Source organism: Trachinotus anak, unplaced genomic scaffold (genome assembly GCF_046630095.1).
Source record: "Trachinotus anak isolate AG129_WGS33_773 ecotype Australia unplaced genomic scaffold, CSIRO_AGI_Tana_v1 ptg000016l, whole genome shotgun sequence".
In the NCBI taxonomy this organism is placed as follows: domain Eukaryota; kingdom Metazoa; phylum Chordata; class Actinopteri; order Carangiformes; family Carangidae; genus Trachinotus; species Trachinotus anak.
Window position 1 is genome coordinate 19073291 of NW_027273867.1, and position 12909 is coordinate 19086199.

The following is a 12909-nucleotide window of genomic DNA, read 5'->3' on the forward strand; positions in this document are numbered from 1 at the left end:
GTTGTTGTGAGAGTGCGGCTACTTCCTGACACTGAAACGGAACGCTCCTTCAAGTACGGGAGCCTACACGGATCATAAAGCGAAAGTGCGACTGTAGAAATTACAGGGCAGCATCTGGCAATGGATGGAAAAACGTTCGGATACAATACTGTTAAATGTCAAGTGACTACAGCTGCATCGACTCCATGGAGAGTGAAAGGTAAAAGCTACTAAATATAGTTAGAAAAAATACTGTATACCAATGATTATACAGGTGCTTAGAATTGCTCCCCTAGCTTTTGTGAATAGTCTCCTTTTTGTTCTCACAGAGGGGTTAAGTGTTACAATTAACTTTATTATCTTCAGCAGTCAAACTTGTGTCACACTCCCTCGCTATTTCTTCACAGTCTCTTAACCTCTTTTGCTCTGACTTAGAAGGTAAAAAAGAGGAGTATTTTTTCCTTAATGACTTTATATGCTCACCGTTCAAAAATGCCTTATGAAAAAGAAATCATCAATCATCAAATGCTAACTCTGTAGAGTAAAATGGACCTTTTTCAGGCATGTTGCGATGAAAAACACAGGTGTAATAAATATCACTAATTAGGGTACGGTTGGTTGGGCCCGATGTAGTTTAGCCGGTTCTCGGCCTCGGTGTTGCCTCATGATGGCTGCTGTGGGTTCCTGGGCCATGGTAGTTTCACCTGGGCTTTTCCTACCTTGAAAATTGAAAATGTCAGCAATGTTATGATCATACTTTTCTACATGTTGTGGATGGATGTGGGAATTTGGTGATAGCCTATGAGAGAAGCCAACATTTGAGGTATATCATCCAAACAACTTAATTTGGAGGCACATTTTGACAGTGAGCGCAGCTGGTAATGATTCCTTATTGCACACTTAGATGTGTGTGCACATCTCGTGCAACCAGCTAACTACCAACTGGCTTTCTAGTGCAGAAGGTCGAAGTTGAACCAGGAGGTCAAACTGTGATGGTGCTTTACATTGGGCAGTTTGGGTAACAAGCGGTCGCTTTAATAATCAATTAATCTGCCAGATATTTTTTTTCAATTAACTGATGAGACTAATAATTTAGTCCATTAAAGGTCAGAAAATAATGAAAAACATTTATTGCAATTTCCCAATCCTGAGGTGACATCTTGAATTAATCAGATAGTTTTGTTTGATTAATATTTTAGTCTATTAAATATCAAAGAATTGTGAAAAATTTTCACAATTCCCAAAACTCGAAATATACTGACTTTACAATGGCAGACCCTCACATTTGAGAGGCTGGAACTAGAGATCTGTTTATTTATTGATTTGCCTTTTTTTAATAAACCAATTTTACATAAAAGTAACTGCTGTCTTGAAAAGCAGAACATGCCATTGGTTAATCTGTTCATTGTTCATTGAAACAGAGACTACGTGAACACCACATATTCTCTGTTTTAATCTTTTTTAATCTTTGCTAAAGTATTTTTTCCAGTATATTGGGTGTCTTCAATGAGAAAACATAAAAACAACTGAAAAATTACTGAAATGTATATTTCATTATCAAAATAGTTGCTGATTATTTTTCTGTGGATTGACTATTAAACTAATCATTCAGCTCCAAGTACAATGTACTGTAATGCTTAGTGTTCTAAATAGTTGCAGATACATATTCTGCTGATTAATCAATTAATCAGCTAATTGTTTCAGGTTTGTTTCAAAATGTGTACTGTAAGTATAAAGTGTGTACTGTATTGCGCAAATTTAACTGTTGTTTGGTGTAGGTAAAGGCAGTAAAACCAGATGTATATCTAGAGGTCTTTAAACACATGTAGGTTGAATTCTTGGCACGATATGCATGGTCACCAAACTGAGCTGGTGTAGGTCCGTGCTCTTGGTGTTAATGGCCCACACTGATTTGCTCTAACACTAAATGACAGTGATTATCTCTAGCTCCAGGTTACATTTCAGAACCATGTGTCTGTCATTAGAGACATTTCTGGAGTTTATACAGTGCCCAGGTTTTTGTGGCACGGTGAGTGCAGCCAAAGCAAACTAGCTCTATCTAATTTGGGGGGGAATTCGAGCTGTGTAATGTCAGGTTATATCACAGCGCTCTTCAGACGGCGAATATTCACATTGACACGCCGCAGAGAGACAGGGAGAGCAACAGGACCTCTTTAAAGCTGAGCGCTATTATTTTCTTGTCTTTCAGCTCAGGATTAAGTCGCCCAGCCCTTTTGAGAGCATCAGTATTTGAGCCAGAGAATTAGGAGTCCAGACCACAGGGACACCAGTAGAGAGGAAGCAGGGTGATGTCATGACATGGCAGTGATGGAGGATGAGGTTGGTTTGCTGGTTAGTTGGTGGGTTTGGCTGTTCTCAAGCCAGCTCTTGTCTCATGGGATTTGTTTATTCAGAGGTTGTACTTTCTTCATACTGAAATGATTTGATAGGAAATTCCATTGAGAACAGAAAAGCAGACATAATCAAGATGTCCTAGAGTAACTGAATTTGATTTAGAGCAAAGAAAAACACATTTTAAAGTCTGATAAATGTTTTTTTTTCCTGGTTCCATTCCAGATTTAGTTGTCCCCCCAAGCAAAAACTTCCTCTCTAATCCTATTTAACGTGGAACTGTAACAAGTTGACATACCAAAAGCTGTTTCATGCTGGCATCATGATTTAGCTGTCACTCTCACACACAAGTATTTTTTTATGTCAGAATACAGTAACACAATCTGCCAAAACTGTATTGATGACACATAAGCCCCGTCTATCTGTAGGCTGTTGTGGAAAATTTGGCTCAAAGATTAAAGTTATCGTTTTAAGATCCGAGAAAGGCTTTCATGTCTACCCTATGAAATGCCCCCTCTTTATAATGCTCTGTCAGAGTCAGACTTAATCTGACAGCGCTAGCTTTGCATCCAAACACTTTGTGACATAAAAGCCTTTCAATTACCCCATAAAATGCGCTGAAACAGCTCCACACACTCTTGACTTAAGAGGCCATCAGGCCACTGAGTAGAGATGAATTAAATGGGATCATTTTATTCCACTGTAATGGCTGGTCTCTGCTTCTTGGAGCTTAAAACTAAAACTGCATCATGGAGACTCTGTTAGCAAAAACTTAATTTATACCAGAGGTCGCCTACTTTTAAACAGACTGAAAATAGCTTTAGCAGTTTGAGCGCAGTTTATGGGAAAAAGTCACTTACTGTATGTGTAGGCTGCATGCTCTGCCTTTTCAACAATGGTGTTTGTTGTTGTGAGACGCAGCAGTTTCAGTTGTTCTCTCTGTCTGTGGTTGACATTTATTCATATAAAAGTGTTTCCATATTGTCATAAAGTTTGCCGTCAAACAGTAAGAGATTTTAATAGATGTTAGTGTCCTCTTGTTTGTTTCGCTTTTCTTGGATGTTTTTTTAGGGCACACTGGAAGCTCTCTTGTTGCTCTCAGCTTTTGTTCTCAGTGTGTTTTGGTATCTGAGTAATGCTGATTAATGTCAGATATGAATTTGACTGTATGAGAGAGTATACTTTAGTCCTTCATTTAAAAACATTTCAGGTGTAAATTCATGGCTGGAATCTGATTTAATTTTGCAAACACCACCACATTCCAGTTCAATTAAAAAGCCAAATATTGCTGTCATCATTCTCCAGCAGCTGTGCAAAGGCAGGACAGATGCATCCCACAGCCTCTCCCCAGTAAGCAGTTGGGATCCGTCCATGTCAATTATAATCCACCACAACAGTTGGCTGACTGCAATTCATTATCTTAAGGTAAGCATGGAAATTCGATTAATACAGGATTAAACTAATAAGCAATCATCAGGTCATTGCTGAATAAATCTCAGGGCTCTACATTTCTATCATTCATCTCTACCCCTGTGTGCAGTACCTTTACCACCCAGCAGAGGCCACTGTGCCCAAGCGCCTCCACAAGACCTTTGACATCTAATCTACACCTTCCTCTCAGGCTCTCAGGTGTCCTCAGTTTGATGGCAAAAGATAAACATGCTAGCGTCAAATGACTTCAACACCTTATAATTCACTGCACTGGCCCTTCAGTAGATGCCAGTTTGGTGAAGCTTATAATATCATGTTTTTAAGAGTGATTGTTCAAGTTATGGTAATGTTTGAGGCTATGGACTGAAGTGCTGTTAAGAAACTGTAAATGTCGTTTTGTGATATGTTTAATTTGCATACGTCTTATGCTCAGATACATGCAGGCATCACCATACATTCATTGAGTGGCCACTGAAACGTCAAAATTGCACAGACAGTTACAGCCAAGTGAGTCATGTCAAATTTAACATGTACCGTAGCAGCATATGTCCTTCTTACCAGAGTGTCACTATTTTTAGAAGGGAATTTTAAAGTCAGGGGAAATTGCTTTAACACCAGTTGTAAATAAATGGGAAAAGTCTCAAAACTCTTGACAACACATGCAAAGAAAGAGAAAAAAGGAAATACCTCTTCAAGCGTAAACGAGCATGGGTCACAAGAAGATCCTCATGATGGAAAAACACTTATTGGGTTATTTACTTAACATTAGAGGTCTTCTGGAGTCAGCTTGGTTCCTAGTGGCCAATGCAACACCTAATTCGATCCTGGTTGAGTGTTGAATCAGTCTTGTCAAGTTCAGCTATATTCTCATGCTACTGCTGCAGATCTCGGGTCTGTGTTAATGTGTCTAATATCACCACACCTGTGTGTTACTGTTAAATCTTTTACTGCGTCAGCCTGCGTGTCTCCTGTCCAGGGACCGCAGATGAAAGTTTGCTTTAAGCTGCTGTATATCTGGTGTAAAAAGTGTATTGTCCATTGTCCCTGGTAAATAAACTATTACATAAAATAGAGTAAAAAGATTGAGACTGAACTGTTAACGTAAGTGTAAAAATGACATGTACTGCTGCTGTTTTCAGTCACAGCTGCTCATTAGTTGTTGGTGCATCATGCTGCTGCTGGTTTACGCATTCTTTCAAAGTGTTAGCCCCGGTGCTAACCTTGTAGTCACATCAGGTAAACAGCTTAAATTAGCTACTTTTTGTTATTTACGTACTTGAAACCCGATACAAATAGTGTATAGCTCCTATAAAATGAGCTGAATGGATTGTATTAGTGTAATACTGGATTTCACTTTGATGTAACTGCCAACAGTGGTCCATTTTCAGCCATTCTGCCAACAGTTTGTTGACATTTGTGTGGTTCTTTTCACCAGTCGCTGTCAGATATTCCTGATATCTCCAACTCAGAATAGAAGTTGGACAGGTTCTTCTTACTCGGCTGCTTGTAATTCCAGTTTAAACTATATAACATGAACGCACCATTACTTTCTTTGGGGCCCCTTTAGATCTGCTCTCTTTTTTTCGAAAACTCCTCCTCCACTTAGAAATGTGCTTATTGTTACTTCACTGTTTGACCTCACCATGCAGAATGATGTATATGCAAAGTTTGACACTATGAGACAGTTTTCTTTTGTCTAAGATGTGTACATATGAGCAGGATTTTGGGACATCTCAACTAATTTGAAGGCAGTCATGGTCCAATTTCCAACTTAGGCAAGTGCAACGTGGAAACTTGAAACCTTGAAAGTAGTAGACATATTGCATTTAAGATGAAAGACTCTGTATTGTTATTTAGGAAGAAGGAGTAGATGTAAGTTTACTTTTACTGAGCAATTGGAACCTTTTTTGGAAAAACCATGTCACACAGAAATCATAATCATAGCTGAGTATTTTTATGTCTTAAAATATGTCTGGAGGCTATCTTTAAGTTATGCATGTCAGGTTTGGGTAGGTTTTCCTCAGTTGTTTCACATCAGCTCCGACACTTTGGTAGAGCTCAACTAAACACTACAACCTGTGACCTCAAAAAGAACTGTGGAGTTGGATCAGCACCTATACTGTTATCAAAAAAGCCCTGAGCTTCAGTGAACTGGTGCAACTGCAGGGCAATTATTGTATGATGATTATTTGATAGTGAATAGCAACCAAGTTTTATTTGTTTGGATCAGTTTTGTGTATGGACCTGTGTATATACTCTGAGAAAGAGATCCTGTGGTCTGTAAAGTCTAGAGCATGGCGGTCATGGCTGCAGCACAATAGCACCAGTGTTCTTTGATAAAGCTCAGCCTCTTGTGTAACATCTTCTGTTGCTTCTAGCTGAGTGTTACTGTGCAGAGGCAGTAGGTAGTGTTTTCTTACACTTTCCATGATAATTTCTCTCTTTCTCTCTTTGTCCTTGCAGTACCTTTCACTCTACTGCGTGAAGACACTCCAGTGAACGAAAACAATAACGACCGTCTGCCTATAAACAGTCATTTGCACAGGTACAGTGGGTCTCCTCTCACAAAGCAGGTATAGCAACAAGATGGATGTACTGACCAACAGAGACTGAGAGGCAGTGTGTCTTTATCTCCCCTCTGAGCACAGCTAATGTCCCATAAGAAAGCAGGTGTGTGAGGGGAGGTGGATCAGGAGGGAAAAGGATAGGTAAAGCTTAATGGATCAGAAATGGTGGTGAGGAAATCAATCTCCCTCTCTGCCTCTCTCATCCAATTGTTTCCAATCCGCACATTTGTTTTCTGCATGAGGACGACAAGCTCAGGCGCCTCAGTGAGTCACAGCCATCGCTCTGTTCAACCAATAAACACCCTGGAAAATATCACAAGCATTTGTCTTTGAAATGATCTTGCATGCAAATGGAGTTTTATGACTGTCTGTATGTTTTGTTTTTGTTTTTTTTGAGGCGGGGAGAAAATGCGACACACTTGGACACTAAATCTCATAACAACCTGCACAACCATGCAAATAGAGTGACACTAATGATTAAAGCAAGTTCACGGACAACCAGTCTTTGTAGATAAACAACAGAGACGTTGTTTACTGCAGCAGGCAGAGAGGCAAAAGCATTTGTTGGGCCCAAGACTGTTAAAAGAAAAGAGCGTATGCTCAAGTCTCTGAAGTTTGCAAGGCCACTCCTAACTGCATTGTCTTTGTTGGTAATGGGCTTGGAGCAGCAGCCTGCTGTTTTACACTCAGTAGAGTCAGGCAGGAGACCATTTGTTTAAAATGCAGAACAACATTTAAATAACAAAGAAGCTCGAACAGCCAAGAAATATAGAAGAATTTATAGAATAATTTCCCCTTAAAAACCAATTACATTGCACACAATGTTCTAACAGTAGAGCCTGAGTGTTTACTCAGTGTGTATGAGATACAGGAGTTAGTTAATACACACACAGGATTGTTTCATCCTTGCATGCTTTAATCTTCCCAAGAAGTTTTAATAATGTGTGTAATATAGAAGATAGAGTTGTAAACAAGGAGCATTAAATCTAAGTAAAATGTCTGTATCAGAGAGAATTTGTACAAGGCTCTATCCTGGTGATGAAATCAGTGTGAAATCACAGAAAAAAAGCACTTTGCATTTGAACAGCAAATCTCCTGCAGACAGCACAGACAGACGTATTTGTTCTGTCAGTGTTTTTTGTCAGACGGCCAATGTAAGAAGCCGTTTGGGGTAAATCTTGAATTCTTCCTGCCACCTCTTTCGGTGACATGTCGCTTCTTTTACCAGATGCCTTGAGCTAAGCTCAACCCTCTTGCACGGGGGCAGCAGTGGAGCTGGACGGTCATGGGTTGTCATGGAAACCCAAAGACTGACAAAAACACATGCTGATGATGCTAAGATATCTCTCCCAAAAGCATCATAACCACTCACCACATCTACAAAATGATAACAAAACGCAGACATAATAAAAAGTGACAAAGCTTCACAGTCACACATTTTCTCTAGCTGCAAGAATAAAGAAAGAAAAACAGCAAAGGAAAATCAATGACCGCAACAGACGCATTCTTGAAGTGTCAGGGGTTAAAAGGAGCTCTTTGGGTTGAGTGCACATGCTTCCAATTAGGTCTCAAATAGGCAAGAGGAAACAGTTGATTTAGGAATATTACTGAAGAATGACTTTAATTAGCCCAGAGACTAAGGGACACCACTATCAGCACCAAACAAGGCCAGACATCATTAATCAGCGCCACCAACAGGGGCTTACTGGGGCTGAACTCATTGGAAACAATACAGCGGGGGGTGATATTTGTTTATCATTGCACTCCTGATAAATCATATCTGTCGAGAGCAAGTTGAAATAAAGATTGATAAAAATAAAGCAGATGGAAGAGGCAGGATTCATATGAAAGGAACAAAGGTTCAGCACTGTTTGTTACTTTTCACTCCGCGCCTGAAACCGCTGTTGTCACCTCCAGCTGGTACAGCTGGATTGTGACTGCTGTGACTTTGAAACCATCAGTAGCCTCATTTGAAAGGCAAACACTTTGCTGCCACACAAGGCTTCATCTCATTAGGCTGCGAAGGCTGTGACTCACTAGCTCTTAATATTTCAGCATGCAGTGTTATGATGTTGACAATATTGAGTGAATGAGGCCTGGCTCTTAGATTTTGTCAACCAAAACTGCATTCTCTGGCTGCATGAAATCAAACAGTTTGTGTTGTATTTGAAATGTTTTGCTGAAGCACTTGGGAGGTTGTTTTTATATGAGGACTAGGCCATATAAGGGGAGGGTAAAGTGAAGCTCATGATAGTTTTTGAAAGTTATGTAATCTGTCATTTTGCTTATAACCGGGTTAGTTTGCACAAATTAGAATTTATAGGGTCTCACTGTCCTCCTGAGGGACATAGTGGTTGTTTCAGGAGTGACCTGTGTCCACTGGTGGAATGTAACCAGGTCCACTGATTCAAATGCTCCACTTAATGGACTGTTACTATTTAACTTTCTTTTTCATGCCACTTTACACTTCTACTCCAATACATCTCAGAGGAAAAATGCTGTACTCTTTATTCCACTTCATTTATTTGAGTAGTAGTACTTTCTAGTTGAAAAGGTTCTAAAATATGTTTCTTTGTCATAGATTTAAACTACCCTACAGTGTCCAAATTTAGAGCTGAGAATGAGATCAGAATGAATTGAATGCACTTATATAATGCTTTTCTAGTCTTAGAGATAACTTGAAGTGCTTTACAAGGCTTGCCGCACTCACCCATTCACTCACCCATACAGTATAGTCAAAAGTGTCTCGGAAAGTGTGTCCAAACTGGGCCCCAGCTGCTTTGCCTAACTTTGTTTAAACAATTAATCATTTTTATCTAGCAAGAACTATTTCATTATTCCAGCCTCTTAAATGTGAGGATTTGCTGCTTTTCCTCATCTTAAAATTACAGTAAACTGAATCATTTTGAGGTTGGGCCCAGAGGTTGGACAGACAAGCAAATTGAAGGCGTCGCTTTGGGGATCTGGATAATTGTGATGGACATTTTTCACTGTTATCTGAAGTTTTACAAACCAAGCAAGATACTTCAGGTACATTATGTGATTCGTATATACCTTTACCTGTAATTGAGTACTTGAACAGCGTGGTATTAGTACCACAAGAAATGGATCTTCTACCAGCACTGCTTGTATTCCACTGCAGTAAAGCCTCCCACATTCACAAATCAGATCTGTCTTCCATATATAAAGTACTTCTCTGATTTCAGTCTCATCCTCCTGCAGGTGTAATGCTAATCATCACTTATCAATTCAGTTGTATTATGTATTGCAGCTTTCGCTCCCCAGAGAAGTGATTTGTTTTCAAACAAGCCATCTGAAACTAACTTTGCACACATTTATATTCAGGCGCCGGCTTAACTAGGTAGAGATCTACCTAAGATGACTCTGAGTAATTATGTAGCAATTACACAGCCGAATGAGTGGGCCAATGGAAGAAACGATGTACTAAAACCATTATGAGTCGTTGACAGCTTCTCTTAATTGATTGATGCACAGCAACTAGCCGGTGATTACCATGCTGTGTGCTCACATGAATCATTTCACATGGGAAAAAAATGCTTTCAGCCACACATCACACTCCCGAGAGCAGCAGCACGTGGCATGGAAATTCACATGTATAGGAGAGTGTTAATGAATCCACATGTGTTAAAATATTATCATCATGACTGTGTGTGTGTGTGTGTGTGTGTACTCATGCAGGTGAATGTATTAGTCCATTATGTATAATAACCACAGAGGTTCCTGTCAGAACATTTTGTCTCTTTGCTTGACTTCACACATTCACTATTTCATAAAAACCTGCAATTTTCTTTGCATTTTTTAAATAGCTTTTGTCTCAGAGGACTGTTGAGGAACAAGTGAGCTGAGAGTGAATGATTACAGAGGCGTACTGAGCAGTGTTTAAAATTGATAATTACATATTTAAAACAGATTTGATGTGAAGAAATGGATATTGTTCAGGACATCCACTTTTACTTGACGCACTTGCTTAGTATGTAATTTCAGTCACGGAGGAATAAATCATGATAAAATAAACACTTTTTTTGTGAAATGCTGTAAAATCAGACAAAAAGCCACAAGCTTGTTTTGAACCTCTGGAGGTGGTATTGTGTGGAGTTGTTTTAAACCAGTCATCAGGATCCCCTACAGCTGCCGGTTCAGCTCAGGTGCATCAGGTCAAGCGAGGTTAAACTATCAGGTGATACTGTGGCATGTAGCTGTTAAAGGAATAGTTCAACATTTTAGGAAATATGCTTACTCACTAAAACTTGTAGTTTTAGGGGGGAACTGTGTCAGACTATTTCTTAGCTGGGAGCAGTGATGTCATGGTCAGTGGTCATGGTTGATCGATTGAAACTTTTACTTTGAAAGCTCTCTTTTGCTGTAGTTCCTTTTGATATACAAACAACTAATAATGGTCATAAATATAAATAAATAACTACAAGAGACAAATTATTGCCAAAGAACAAGTGAAGACACTGCTCCTGGCCAGGAAGTACTCCAGCACATGATGTAAAAGTCATATCAATGTTCTCTCAGCAGGAATGAAAATCATTTCCTAAAATATCAAACTATTCCCTGAGAAGAGTATAAAAAGATAATAGATTTTCCCAAAATGACTGAGCAAAAAAAACAACAACAAAATATTCCTGACCCAAACCCTATCAGGCTGCAGTTGAATTCAGTGGCATACAATATGGAGCCATATCCCCTCCATTCATGTGCACTTTGTCCTACATATTTGTATATTTCTCAGAAGAAGCGGCTCCTTGGCGCTCAACTGCTTCCAGATGTGGAATGCCAGAGATAATCTGTCCTTTTGGATCTCAATGAGAGCGGTGTGTCTTGCAGAAGCTAAAGACACAGATCCGGCTACCAGATTGTCGACATCCTACACATGTATATGGTAAGAAGTAGAAATGTGCATGTGGTGGGTACACACATGCACAGTCACACAAGGACATGCACTAAGGCCCCAGTCTAGGAAAAAAGTCAAAATTGTTTGCTAAATTTGACCTATTAAGAATATTTTACACTTAACTTAAGCGGGATAAGCTGTGCTATACTACAATTAGGGCTTACCAAGGAAACTATGGAGCAATAAAAGAAATTACATTATCAAGTGAAAGACAAGCAAAGGCAGAGCACAGAGATATTGTGGTGGCCCCTGAAGTGGTTCCTGGTATATGGATTCACACCATACCTCTGTATGTATCCACTGATATGTCCTAGTGAAAAACAAATGAATACAAATAGACAATCCAGTTCAATTCCTCAGTGGTCTTGGTTGAATGTTGTTGTTATACAAAGTCATACACACACATTAATAACAGACACAGTAAATGCAACATGGCATTTTTTCACGAGACAAATTACGTAAGATTTTTTTTTTATCGCGAAAAACTCATATATTCTACAAACACTGTCAAGATGATAAGTAAGTATTGATGCTTTATTCTTTGATTACTATTTATTCAACCCAGTTTATCCAAGGTTTTGTTTTCAGCTGTGTTGCTTTTCAAGTGGTGTTTCGCTGATGGTTAACAGATGCTTTGGGGAGAGACAGAACAGATAGCGAACCAAGGAAGCTCTGAATACTGGATGCCATTTCAAAATTTGAGAACACTGCCTGTTTAATGTGCATCATCAACAAGATACATTACAAACATGGCTCCGTGAGCAATGTGTTTCCCAGCTCCGGCTGCCAGTAAAGCAAACATCTACAATACATGGCAACGCAGGAAGGATTTCTGGATGTTTAATAAGCGCTATTGACGTTGGTTTTGTTTTGATTTTGAGGGGAAATATTCAGTATAACATTTCATTGCAGCTGGACTCCAGGACCTTTAGCTGGCAGGCCTCCCATAGCCAACATAAACAACCAATCCCGTAAGCTGTGCGCCAGGCATCACAGTAACCCGAAATGTATGTGGCAACAGAACACAGCAGAGACAGAGCACTATGGCAACTTGTCATCCAATCAGAGTATAAGTTTTCCAGAGTGGAAAAAGTGTCTGAACCAATTATCATAGTTTAGAGGAAAAAGCAATTTAGTAGTAAACTGAATAAGAACTTAAGAAAGAAAAGCTCCTTCACAAACATAAGCGAGTACAGAATTAATGTCATTACTGTACATCTGGGTATTTTTCTGGCTGCAAAAACAAAACACTGGCTTTGTCAGAGATACTATTCATGTTCAAATGTCCCTGGCACTAGAGCAGACATTACAATGCTTGGCAGCAGATCGCCTTTATGGACGAATTTTAAAGCAAGATTCACATTCATGGAGGGGAATACCCATCATCCGACATGAGCTGAGCTGGAAACATCCTAAAGTAGCCTTTTTAAAACAGCCAGACATGTCGGAAAAATACATCCACAGCCTCGACCAACCTCTCTGTCTTTGCCGCGTGAGGCTGCGTGGAAAGTCGAGTTATGTTACTGAAGCGTTCTCCTGTGGTAGGGGAGGCGATGTGTCAATAAGACACCAGATTGCAGATCATAAAGCATAACAAGCTCACATTTCTCAAAATAGTCTGCTTCTGCTTGAGGGGAAATGGAAGCGTTTTGAGAGAGAAAA

At 39.5% G+C, this 12909-nt stretch overlaps 1 protein-coding gene across 14 annotated transcripts in view; it reads left to right on the forward strand.

Annotated features, from left to right (window-relative positions):
* Positions 1 to 27: 27 nt before the first annotated feature.
* ext1c (exostoses (multiple) 1c) overlaps positions 28 to 12909 on the forward strand; it is a 214597-nt gene continuing 201715 nt past the window's right edge. For 2 of the 14 annotated variants that reach the window (XM_071501248.1, XM_071501250.1), the window contains exons 1-5: positions 64 to 199; positions 2189 to 2319; positions 3637 to 3756; positions 6226 to 6307; positions 11086 to 11235. The gene's annotated coding sequence lies outside the window, so the exon portion shown is untranslated. Of the gene's footprint in view, positions 200 to 243; positions 803 to 830; positions 998 to 2188; positions 2320 to 3636; positions 3757 to 6225; positions 6308 to 11085; positions 11236 to 12909 lie in introns of those variants that run through there. The other 12 variants (XM_071501255.1, XM_071501256.1, XM_071501253.1 and 9 more) reach the window with 12 other exon arrangements.